The sequence below is a fragment of the Protopterus annectens genome, chromosome 2.part2 (assembly GCF_019279795.1).
Source record: "Protopterus annectens isolate FY-2018-M chromosome 2.part2, PAN1.0, whole genome shotgun sequence".
Classification (NCBI taxonomy): domain Eukaryota; kingdom Metazoa; phylum Chordata; order Ceratodontiformes; family Protopteridae; genus Protopterus; species Protopterus annectens.
In genome coordinates this window covers 110,700,043-110,713,910 of record NC_056730.1, presented here as the reverse complement: position 1 = coordinate 110,713,910, position 13,868 = coordinate 110,700,043, and positions in this window count along the sequence as shown.

Sequence of the window (13,868 nt, the reverse complement as noted above, 5' to 3'; positions counted from 1 at the left end):
GCAGTCATCATGGACATTAGGGTTAGGGCATGGGTCACGGTAAGGGGATAGCCCTACGAGCTATCCCCTTACTATGACCCGTGCCCTAACCCTAAGGTCCATGAGTACTGCATGGAAGTTCAATACAACACCCATTCGTTGTACTGAACTTCGTGTAATTGCACTTTCGATTAAGTGCACTTTCGCTGCAGTGAGCATTCCATGCCCTATTTCGAATTAGTGAAAATTCGATTTAGTGTATGGAACCCATATAGATATCTATATATATATATATATATATATATATATATATATATATATATATATGTGTGTGTGTGTGTGTGTGCACACACACACACACACACACACACACACACATGCTCATACATTCTTTCCTTATATATTTCCACTCAAAAAGATCCTTTTACCGCAGTTAGTTTCCTTCACTACTAAGACAATAAATAATAAATACACTGCTAAATGCACTCATATGTTAATGTTCAAAAGGATAAATTATACTGATTACCTCAGTTTTTCATTTCAAGTTTCAATGCTTTTTTTCCTCCCCAAACTGACTCTTAATCCTCCACACACATAATCATCACCATATCTCTTCCATCTCTTTCATTCCCCATTCCTGTTTCTCCTACCTATCCTATATAACTACCATCCTTCACTTTTCTTTCACAAAATATTCCATCTAACTCCCCTTCCCTACATCATTAACTTATAGTCTCACCTCATTTCGAAACTACTTTGTCAACATGCTCCTCCTTTATCTACTCCCCTGCTCCCTGTGCTATCAGACCTCACATGATACATGACCACTATCTCACCCATAATGTAACCTCCCAGTCTTACCCACCGTCTGCATAACTCTGACAGTGCCTACTCCACTGTAGTCACCCCTTACTTAACTTATCACCTCATCTCATTTACAACTCCACAATATCTCACCACATCCTCACAAGGTGAAATCCAAGTCCAATTCTAGCATTCCTAAATTGCTAGAAGTCAATCCTCTTTTTAAAAATATCTTCTTATGAGCTGATATACACCCAAACCATAGTCCAGACCCTTTTACTACACCTCCTTCTCACCCTTCCAACACATTGACTTCCCTTAAAGTTTTAAAACGCATCTCCATCAACATCCGTAGTTTACTTAATAAAGTTTCCAGGTTTCACTTTTTGATCATTCACTACTACATTCACATTGTCATAATTACTGAAACAAGCCACACATAAAAAACTCAGAAATTCTTCCCCAGGCTAAAAAAAAAATCTTTCACTCTGACTGGTTATATAAAAAAGCAGGTGGTGCTCTCTCATCTTTGTCTATTGCTGCATCAAACCCTCACTCTGTTGAACTCCTGCTCTTGTACTGCAAACTAAATTACCATAAAAAGAAAAACTCTGCATCATTGCTGTTTATATTCCCCTAGGCAACAACATGCCAGTTCTGGAAGGCATTCCGCACTTGACACCAAATTCTATCTCAAATGAACTACTATACTTGATGATATCAATACTGATCCACAAACCCTATAAACAGACTTCCCTTCTACCAGCATCAATCAGTTTTAAACAACTAATTACCTTGAGGACTCACTATAACAAAAATATTAATACTGGTACTAGACTGGATGGACTGAATCTTTGTCTCTAACCCTAATGTTTACCTAGATCCAAAAATACTTTCATTGTCCCCTCAGTGAGACCTCCCCAACTATGTTCAAAGACAAACAAGGGGAAGAAGAATAGGGCAAACCTAGAGCCATATAGACCTATGAGTTTAGTAGAATAGGGCAAACCTAGAGCCATATAAACCTATGAGTTTAGTAGAACAGGGCAAACCTAGAGCCATATAGACCTATGAGTTTAGTAGAATAGGGCAAACCTAGAGCCATATAGACCTATGAGTTTGGTAGAATAGGGCAAACCTAGAGCCATATAGACCTATGAGTTTAGTAGAATAGGGCAAACCTATAGCCATATAGACCTATGAGTTTAGTAGAATAGGGCAAACCTAGAGCCATATAGACCTATGAGTTTAGTAGAATAGGGCAAACCTAGAGCCATATAGACCTATGAGTTTACTTTCTTAATGTAGAAAAGAATGGAGAAGGTGATTTTGGATAAATTATTATCAGAACTGGAAAGGCTGTGACTCGAAACCATTTATCAGCATACATATGTTAAAAAATTATCTATAACTAACTGTAATATGATGTTCTATAATAATATAATAACAGCTATAAATGAAAACGTATGCTGTGATGTAATCTCTATAGACTTATCTTCAGAACTTGATAGGGTCATGCACAAAACACTGATCATTAAGTTAGAATGACATGCTATTAATGTAATCTTGATAAGAAAGATAACTTTGTACCTTACAAATAGGATATGGCAAGTATCATAAAACAATTAGAAAGGGTAAATTATTAGTTAAAGTCTGGGAGTCCCACAGAAGTCTGTCCTCAGCCTATACTTCTTTAGATATTGTCGTTCAGATCTATCTTTTTAAAATGAGATGTTCTACAGATTGTATCCAGATTGCCATGTTCATTTATAGCCTCACCTCAGGCTTTGTACCCACTGAATGGTGCACCGCGACTGTTATCCCACTCCACAGAGGGGGAGCCACGACGGACCCCGGGAACTACTGCCCCATTAGCCTGACGAGCCTGGTCTGCAAGGCCATGGAACGTATCATCGTGGAACTCATAAACAAAGATATTGGTAATCTCCAAACTCTGGACCCTACCCAGTTTGGATTTGTAAAAGGCAGATAATGTCTCCTAAACCTGATTGACTTCTTTGAAGCAGTCACCAAAGCCATAGATGAGGGTAAAATGGTTCACACAGTTTATCTAGATCTTGCCAAGGCTTTCGACACCATCCCCCACACTGGAATTATAGATAAGCTCACTAAACTAGGTATAAATCCCTATGTCACAAGATGGGTTGCCAACTGGCTTATGGACAGAACCCACACTGTGAAAGTAGCAGATTCCAAATCCGACATCAGACCAGTGACAAGTGGAGTACCACAGGGTTCAGTCCTTTGTCCTCTCCTGTTTGGTATCTACTTCTATGAAGTGCAGGCCAACACAGAAGGTCTTTGACTAACAAAGTTTGCAGATGACTGCAAACTAGGAGCCATAATCGAAACTCCTAACGATGTGGACAAACTACAAAAGGGCCTCACTGAGACAGATACCTGGTGTCAAAGCCATGGCCTGAAGCTCAATGCAAAAAGTGTATTGTCATCCCCTTTAGTAAAAACTCTGTACTCATGAATTACCACATAGCTGGTAGTCTACTTAATGCCGAAAATGTGATAAGAGACCTTGGGACACAGGTGGACAGTAGTCTCTCCTTTGATAATCACATCGCCACAGTGGTCAGGAAATCCTTCTACGTGGCTCATCTCATCACAAAAAGATTCTCATCCAGAAAAAAGAGGTCATTGTTCCCCTCTACTCATCACTCATTAGACCCATTATAGAGTACAATGCCCCTTTTGGTATGTACCTCACAAGACATCTACAACAACTGGAAAGACCACAGAAATACCTCACAAAGAGGATTACTGGCCTCAAACAGATGCCCTATGCAGACCGTCTCAAAAAACTACAGCTTTACTCCATCGCATATCGCCTACTCAGGGGCGATCTCTGCCTAACATACAAAGCTATGTCAAACCCAGAGCTGTTGGACATGCTCCACTTAAAAAAATCCCAATCCCTCCGAGCTACACGCTCTATGGACCTAAACCTTGTCACCTCAATAAACCGAACATGCTGGAGGGATAGATTCCTGTCCCAGAGACTTCCCATACTCCGGAACAGACTACCTATCTATGTCAAACAGAGCTCCTCATTAGCGCTCTTCAAGAAAAATCTTGATGATTGGATGGGAAATGGGAAATTCACCCCAGGGATCACTTCTGTGGCTCTGCTCGACAGGGGCACAGGAAAATAATTTTCTTGGGTGGCGAAAGCCAGGGTACATTTTTTGGCTAGGCTTGTATGGGCCCTAGGGCAGATAGCCTAGTATCTACCTATGAACCTATGAACCTATGAATAGTTGAAAATGGGTAAACTGATTACATCTGTTACAGACAGGGCATGTCTGCAATAGAACTTGACTGAATTCACTACTTGAACACACGAGAACAATAAGAGATTTGGGAGACAGTGACTGAAGGGAGAATGTTTAATACAGCACACACTGACTGAGATGTAGATCCATTTAAGGGCTAGGGTATATGGATTGACACAGCTTTGAGCTTTTCTGAACATATCAACCAAATAATAAATTATATTTATAGAACTATAAACTGTTTAATGATTATATGATTGTTTATAAGTTACAGCAAACCCAAACTAGAGTGCATACTACTAATAATAATAATAATTATGGAAATCTTATTAAAAATTATCATGAGTCAATTGGAAAGTGTACAGGAGAAATGTACCAAGATTTCCCATAAAAGTGCAAATGTAAGTCATTATAAAAGATTAAAGTATTTGAATGTGCACAGTCTTTCATACCGATATTCTACATCAGACCTTATTCAGTTATATAGTGCACTTAGAAACAATTACCTCTGGGAATGTTTGTGGTTACCCAAGAGTAGTAGAGAATCATCAGTCAACCAGAGTAGGAGATTATATAGCAATTAATTATCTACGGACAGGTTCTCTGACAGAAAAACTGATGCACGGAAAAGACTACCATGTTATATTAAAGCAAGCACTAGCTTAGATTCTTTAAGAACAACTTGAACACTTCATATGAAAATGATTGTTTTGGTGTACTGCCAGGCTAGAAGGACATTATTGCCCATATGTGAAATATTATGTATGTATCTGTTCTTCTTTATGAATATGAGCATTTCTGCCATATTTAATGAGAAAGCTTCAGAAAAGTTAAATCTATTTTATAATCAAATTGTTCTCTTAGTCCAATAATGTATGAAGCTACCATTTACAGTATGGTTATTAATGCTTATTTCATCACAATTGTATATGTTTTGTCTTAATACATTGACACTTTTAATTAATTCTAGAAATAATATCACTTTATAAACTGCTGTAGTAAGTAATGAGAGGTTTTCTTTTACTGTTACTTGAATTTGTAGCTTCCTTCTCTAGGTTAATGGCCATATTGTGAAAGTGGTTGCGTCTACCCTAAATGAGAACTAATTATAGATGAAAGATAAACTGAACTGCCTTTACTAGCCCCTAATAAGTCTTTGCTGTGTAACAATTTGTGACCTTTCAACTCTTCAATAGCTTTCCCTGCATCTTTCAGTTTGTTGCTGATCAACCTCCATGGACTGTGATTTACTATCTATGATGCACAGTTCACTGATTGTTTCTAGAAGGTTCGGTCTTTGGGATACCTCCATTATACTCATTTTCAGTTTGCTCTACTACCGTACCCCATTCCCACTCCAGCCTTACTACCTTTACCCTTCACCAATTCCATTATGCCTAAAACCAGATGATTACTGTCACAAACGATAACTTCTGCACACGTTATGCCCTGCCCTTCAAACATCATGAAACAATTATACTAGCTTTCCAGTTCTTTATAGCCTAAACTACCATTTCTACCTCAAACTAATGTGACTAATCAGTCACTTCTCTTTCCTTCCACAGTACAAACTCTGTAACAGTATAGGTCATATCAGCCCAAGCCCTTTATTACTCATATAACTTTCACTCAACAAAACCTATCATTGTGACAAGTTCTATAGCATCCATACCTTTCTTCTCATAAACTTCAAAATAGCTCTAACATCCCCCTAACTCCCATGTTACATTCTGAAATCTAGTAAGGCCACGTAGCCTTCCATACCTCTCAGATGTCCAGATTTTTGCAGAATGTCCAGACTTTCACCTCATATTTTTGGAGTGTTCCTCATTAAATGTGTAGTTTTCAGGTATATCATTTAGAACTGAAGTTGCTAAATAATGACAGAAAATTGAGTCAGCCTGTATACCGTTCAGAAAATGCATGCCAATGCAAAACCTTTTATTCTATCAGCTTGCTATAAGAATAACATTTAAAAATTGTCCCTATGTTTGGCCCTTTGCCTCCCGCCCATTATTTTTGGTGTTGTCCAGATTTCTTGCACTAAAAGGTTGTGAGGTATGCAGGGCCCCAACATTATATACTTAAACATCACTAAAACTGTGAAATCAGGAATCTAGTATATGGCTTAGAATACTATCGAGATTCTTCCGCCCTATCAAACATGTTCATGTAAATGCTACTTGAAAATATTCATCATTTGACTGAACAATCTATCTCTTGGGACATGACCCCTAACCCCAGGCCTTATTTTCCCATTTTCCTTTTCCTTCTGTTACCCACTCCCACTGAGGAATATCAGCCCTAACCATTGTCTTACCTTCTTGCCGTCTCCATTTCCACCACAACATCCCTCTCAGTTCACATTCAATACCCTCCTCCACCTATTAATTAATACTCTACAGTCACCTAATTCCTCCTACCCTTTTCCCCGTCACACTAACCATCACCTCCAGCAGTAGCTCACACCTTTTCCTCAAATTACACTACCCAACCATCAACTGGACTGTCTAATGCAGAAATCTATTTCCAATAAAAACATACACCACTCCCACAATAATTCACAGCCTCCATTCACCAATTATTTCTCCTTACTTGGCAGTCTATAACCAGACCTACAAGATACTGCACTCTGAATATATAAGTGCATTTTTAACCATGCTCTGCATTGTCTCCCCAGTAATACACAGGCTCTATCCACAAATTACTTACCCTTACAGCACAGTCTATACTGAGCGCAATTGTACAGTTTACATATGGCAATAGCATCCTTCCAAGCCACCCATTAAATACAAGAGCTCAAGTACTATAAGAAGGAACAACCAAAACTAATATTCTTGAATAGTGGTTATGAAACAACAAGCCAGACATTGTAGCTATTACTGAATTTTGGCAGAAAGCATTTACAGTATAAAGTAATGCCTTAACAAAAATATTCCTGTTTTTCTAAGTAATCATCCCACTGGAGGTGGTGCCATGCTACTTGTAAAAATACCCATCATTTATCCCTTCATTTAAACCAGATAATTTCCTCCTATCAAAAAGGACCAAAATTTGACCATTACCTCAGGGATTAAAGGTTCTTATGAAAAAAAAACTTTGTGCAGTGCATATTTCTCCCTCAACTGCTTTTGCATTTTCTAAAACACAAGAAAAACATACTTCAGTTAAGGCAAACAGTCAGACTTCTGGGAGACTTTAAACTTAGTGGACTTTCACCTAAAATCAATCAAATGTGCACATTCCATTTCCAAAGCAATCTTACACAGATGACTACACCTAATTAAAGTAAAGGAAATGACTCCCCTCCCCTGTAACCATCTTTACATTCTAGGCAACATTTCATTCAAAACTCCATGTTCATATTTCAGGTATGGGCAATAATGCCCTTCTAGCCTACCAATTTACCAAAGCAACCATTTTCATAATATATGTCCAAGTTGTTCTTAAGACGTATTTCCATATCCAAAGACAATGACATACTGTCCAATCTCTTTAACTCAGACTTCTTCTTTCAGCTGCTCCTATTAGGGGTCGCCACAGTGGATCATTTCTTTCCTTTTCTTCCTGTCCTCTGCATCTTGCTCTGCAACACCAACCACCTGCATGTCCTCTCTCACCACATCCATAAACCTTATCTTAGGCCTTCATCCTTAGCATCTTTTTCCCAGTATACTCTGCATCCCTTCTCAGCACATGTCCAAACCAACATAATCTTGCATCTCTGGCTTTGTCTCCAAACCTTCCAACCTGGACCGACCCTCTAATATTTTTTTCTTCTTCTTTCAGCTTTTCCTGGTTAGGGGTTGCCACAGCGGATCATCTGTCCACTCATGACTAGCAGTGGAGTTTTACGGTGTCGAGTTGCCAGCCCAGCGCCCAACCTTCAACAGAAGGCATACACATGCACATATTCACACCTAGGGACAATTTAGAGTGTCCAATCCACCTACTGCCTGTCTTTGGGATGTGGGAGGAAACCGAAGCACCCGGAGGAAACCCACACAACCACAGGGAGGACATGCAGATTCCGCACAGAAGGCACCCCAGCCTAGAATCGAACCAGGGAATCTCTTGCTGTGAGTTGACAACGCTAACCGCTGCACCACCGTGGCTGCCTGCTGACCCTCTAATATACGTATTCCTAATCAGGTCCTCCCTCGTCACACCCAGTGCAAATCTTAACATCTTTAACTCTGCCATGTCCAGCTCTGACTCCTTCCTTTTTGTCAATGCCACTGTCTCCAACCCATATAGCATAGCTGGTCTCACTACCCTCTTGTAGACCTTCCCTTTCACTCTTACTGGTATTCGTGTATCACAAATCACTCCTGACACTCTTCTCCACCCACTCCATCCTGCCTGTACTCTCTTCTTCACCTCTTTTCCACACTCACCATTACTCTGAACTGTTGATCCTAAGTATTTAAACTCATCCACTTTCGCCACCTCTACTTCCTGCATCCTCACTATTCCTTTATCCTCCCTCTCATTCACACACATATATTCTGTCTTAGTCCTGTTGATCTTCATTCTTCTTCTCTCTAGAGCATATCTCCACCTCTCCAGTGTCTACTCCATCTGTTCCCTACCCTCACTACAGATCACAATGTCAACTGCAAACATCATAGTCAATGTAGACTCCTGTCTGATCTCATCTGTCAACCTGTCCATCACCATTGCAAATAAGAAAGGGCTCAGAGCTGATCCTAAATGCATCCATCACTCCCACTGCAGACCTCACCACTGTCACACTACCCTCGTACATATCCTGTACCACTCTTACATACTTCTCTGACAATCCTGACTTCCTCATACAATACCACAACTCCTCTCTAGACACCCTGTCAAATGCTTTCTCTTAGTCTACAAAGACACAATGCAACTCCTTCTGACCTTCTCTGTACTTCTCCATCGACACTCTCAAAGCAAACATTGCATCTGTAGTGCTCTTCCCTGGCATGAAACCACAGACTGAGCTCCCTTTAACCAAATTAAAGACTCTGTCACTTACCCATCTCTTTAAAACCATCAGCATATATGTACCAAGCAATTGTTTCCCCAATGTTGAAAGATGAGCAAACGAGCAAAACTGCCCATGATTTAATTCAACCAAAAAAAAAAAAAAGACAAACATCTTCAAGGGCAGGGACAAATCCTAGACTCTCCCCGGGATTTACTAATCTTCCGTGCAGGACTAATCTAGTCCTGCACGGAAGCAGCAGTTGAAGAGGAGAACAGCAGCGCTCCATGCATATTAATGAAGGCACGCTGCCTGAACTCCTAATGCTACATGGAGTGTGGACGAGTGCAGGGGGTATGTCCAAGAGCAGAGCTCTCAGAATAAACACAGCCATGCAAAGTAGAACAGAAGAATGTGCAAATAAATGAGAGAGACAGCTCACATGTCTGCATATCCCCATCAACAGTCCCCATGTGCTCAACAGCAACAGTACAGTAAAAAAAAAACGAAAAAATCCCTATTATTTATTTGTTTTAAAACCCCAAGTACAGCTAACAGTAGGTGTGGGGGATTAGCAATCACCTAGCTATGGTTAAAGCAGCTGAAAAGGCTGAAGAGGATAACAAGGAATATATACACAAATGAAGCAGCACAGCAATAGTGGAGTGGTTTGAGCATCCACCTAATGAACAGGCATTCCTGATTTGAGTACCATTGCAGCATAAATCATTTTCCAAGGCAAATCTGTATATGAACTTAATTTTTACATTGTTTCGTCGTATAATCTACAGAATAACAATTAAATGTGAACTGGAGTACTGCATGAAATACACATGTGAAGCATTAGTATCATAATGAATAAGGCACAAGTAAGCAGGTCTAAGTACAAATAAGCAGCGGTAAGCGTGTCCAAGAGCATTTGTGCGGGGGTAAGCATTGCCCACACAGAGTAAGCAAAGTGGAAGCTAATGAGTGTAAGAAACTGTAACCAGAGGTTAGCAGTGCTTACCGTCGCTCAAACCCACACAAACCCACTTACAACCTCTTTAAAGTGCCTTAATCCCTCTAGATACAATGGGCCAAGTTCCACCCAGCAACAAAATAAACGGTCTCAGCAAGGCTCAAACCCAGGACCCTGAACACAATAGTCACAAAAGTTAACCACTAAGCCATCATAGCAATAGATAAGAAAGAGTAAGGCCATACATCCCATACACCCACATGGATTGATATATATATATATATATATATATATATATATATATATATATATATATATATATATATATATATATACATACATATAAATATATATATATATATGTGTGTGTGTGTGTGTGTGTGTGCGTGTGTGTGTAGATATACCCAGATATACAGCTATGAAAGGAAATGGCACACAAGAATGACATATGTTCACAGGCTATGCCAATGGAAGTGAGGGGCCCAAGGAAGAAACATGTAACATGTAGGATAAACTCCCCCCCCCCCAGCAGGACAGAGGAAACAGACACACAAACCCACAAACAATGTAAATAGTCCACTGCTCCCCAGTCCAAAGGCAGGATACAACCGAGGGGGGGGTGGTACACAGTGCACCTGTGAAATCTAATCCTGGAACACAGACAGGAGCGTCCCTTGTGGGACGCCCCAGAAATTGACAAATTTTGGAAGGAAGCTGATGCAACGACCATTCTGGCTGGGGTGTGTACATACCCGGAATACAAGGGTGGGAAAGCCTGATGACCCATGGGTCGAGACAAGGTATGACATGGGTCCCGTGAAGTGGAGAGTGGGCAGCATGTAGTGGTGTGTTCAGACCCGACCTGTGCCCAGAGTAAGGATGGGTGCTGTAGAGGAGATGCAGGTGGGGGAACTATGGGTAGCTAGTTATGGGTCTAGGTATATAGGTGTTGGCTGATGTGGGTCTATACGGACAGCCCCAGGGATGGAAGCAAAAGTGTTCATTGGGCAGAGGTGTCGCCCAACAAGCAGCCACACCCACTATGAGTCCCACTGCAGCAAAGTCTAATCTACATGGCAAGGAACAGAATAACCAGATGTAGATATATATAAGTAGAGGTGTGTGTGTGTTTATCTACCCATAGCTACATGGAGATATACCTGTCCCACTCCGTAGTACAAATGTATACATACAGAGACAGAATACATATACATACCCACATAAAGATATATACATATGCAGACACCCATATGTCGTTAGATGTATATAGACAGAATTATATAAGGGGGTGAGGGGTCTAATCAACAAACGTGTAACACGTAGCATCAACTCCCCCCCTCCCAGTTAGACCAGTGAAACATACAGACACACAATAAGAGTAAACACACCACTGCTTCCTGGACTACAGGCAGGATACTACCAGTGGGAGAAACCTGCCATGTCCAATCTTGAAACAAAGACATGTATGTCCCTTGTGGGACACCCAAAAAGTCAAACATATTTGGGTTTCCTGCCATTACACCAATGTCGAATGGCAGGCCACGCATGTTCCCACTTTACAAGGTAGGGGAAGCCTGATGATCCATGGGGTGGACAACTTACATGATGGGCCCTGAGAAGTGGGGAGTGGGTACAGTGTACAGGTGTGGCCAGACCCGACCTGCACCTGCAGTAAGGAAGAGTGCCGAAAAGGATGTGTGGATTGGGAACTATGGGTAAGAAATTATGGACCTAGCTGAGCAGATGTTGGCTGGAGTGGGTCTATGTGGACTGCCCCAGGGATGTAAGCAATAGTGTGCATTGGGCAGGGCCACCGCCCAATGGACAGCCACTCCCACTATGAGTCCCACTGCAGCACAGTCTAGTGTACATGGCAAAGAATGGAATAACAAGATGTAGATGTACAACTATAAAGGTGTGTGTGTATATATACCCATACCTACATGGAGTGAAACTTCCCCCTCTCTGTAGTGCAAATGTGTACATACAGAGACAGACTAAATTAAACACCCACATATAGATATATACATATGTAGACACCCATACATCCATATGTAGTTAGACATATATAGCAATATATATATCTATATCTATATATATATATATATATATATATATATATATATATATATATATATATATATATGTATATAGATATGTAGAAATATATATGTTTATATGTGTGTAAACATACACATATATATAGCTAGGATATTAATTGAATTATTTATTTAAATCACATCTGCTAACCGGGTAAGTCTGGCTGAGCTTCTGGCTCATTCACAGCAAAGATCCGGGGATAAAAGCTCCTCAGGACTTGTAAACAGTTTGTTAAATAGTAGTATACAGCATATATACATATATATATATCTATCTATATATATCTATCTATATATATATATATATATATATATCTATAGAGAGAGAGAGAGAGAGAGATAGTTATAGATATGATACACCAGTTAAGGATTACATATGTTCACAGGCTGTGCCAATGGGGGTGGGGTTCCAATCAACAAACGTGTAACACATAGCATCAACCCCCCCTCCCACCTAGACGGGTGAAACATACAAACACACGATACAAGTATACACACCACCGTTTCCCAGAACACAGGCAGGATCCTGCCAGTGAGAGAGACCTGTAATTTCTAATCTTGAAACAAAGACATCAGTGTCCCTTGTAGGACACCCAAAAAATTAATGTTAATCGGAGTCAGTCCCTGCAACGATTTATCCAACCAGGCTGTATTATGTACATGGACCAGTAGGTTGTGCAAGCCTGATGACCCATGGGTCAAGACAACGTACGACATGGGTCCCGACATGTGTTGAGTGGGCAGTGTGTAGTGGTGTGGTTAGACCCCACCTGCACCCACAGTAAGGATGAGTGCTGTAGAGGAGGGCCAGGTGGGAGAACTATGGGTATGTAATTATGGGCCTAGGTGTGCAGGTTTTGGCTGGTGCAGTTGTATTCTGACTTCCCCGGGGATGTCAGTAATACTGCGAATTGGGCAAAGTCTATGCCCATACCTCTCAACCTCTAAGAGCTAAACCACTCAACAGAACCTAAACCATTGGGGGAGCAAATAGGGACAGAAAGCACAAATTCCACTTACAAACTTAGAAAGCTGATAGAATAATAGGTTATACATTAGCATGATACATCTGAAGGATGTGGAGTCATAAATTCAACTACTTGTATGTATTTAATGGTGTTGGTTCCCAGGTATTTGCCAGACAGGTGAGGACTGTAAGAGGAACACACCAATATTATGAAGCAAACTCTGGACAGGCTGCAAATTCTGTACAGTCAACAGGCATGCTTACGCCTAATGGGCAGCCATTCTCGATATGGGTTCCACCGCAGCACAGTCCAGTGTACATGGCAAAGTATGGTATAACCATATGTGTTGTTGCATTACCCACTACACAACACCTAGAACACATGCTCGCAACACCCCACTGTAGGCATGTAAGCCGATGTAATAGGCATTGTAAGGTATTATTGAAGTCCCCACCCACACCCAGGGGTGTGTGCCCAATGCAAACACCAAATGCAGTGCATATGCACAGCTGTTGTCATAGAAAACATGGCCAGCTGTGGACTTTCCCTGCAGCCATCCTGCACATCCCTGGATAATCCCCCTACTAACACCCCCTTTGTGCCCCCTGCACACCACATACCTATCAGACCCTGTTTCATTCCTTTTAATTTCCACGGGTACACATAGGTGACACCCTCTTCCCCCACTATATTGCCAGTTTCTGGAACCCCAACCAATATATAGTATCACAGCTGTCCCACAGGACACATGTAACTGACACATGAAGGAACACCACAAGAACACCTGGA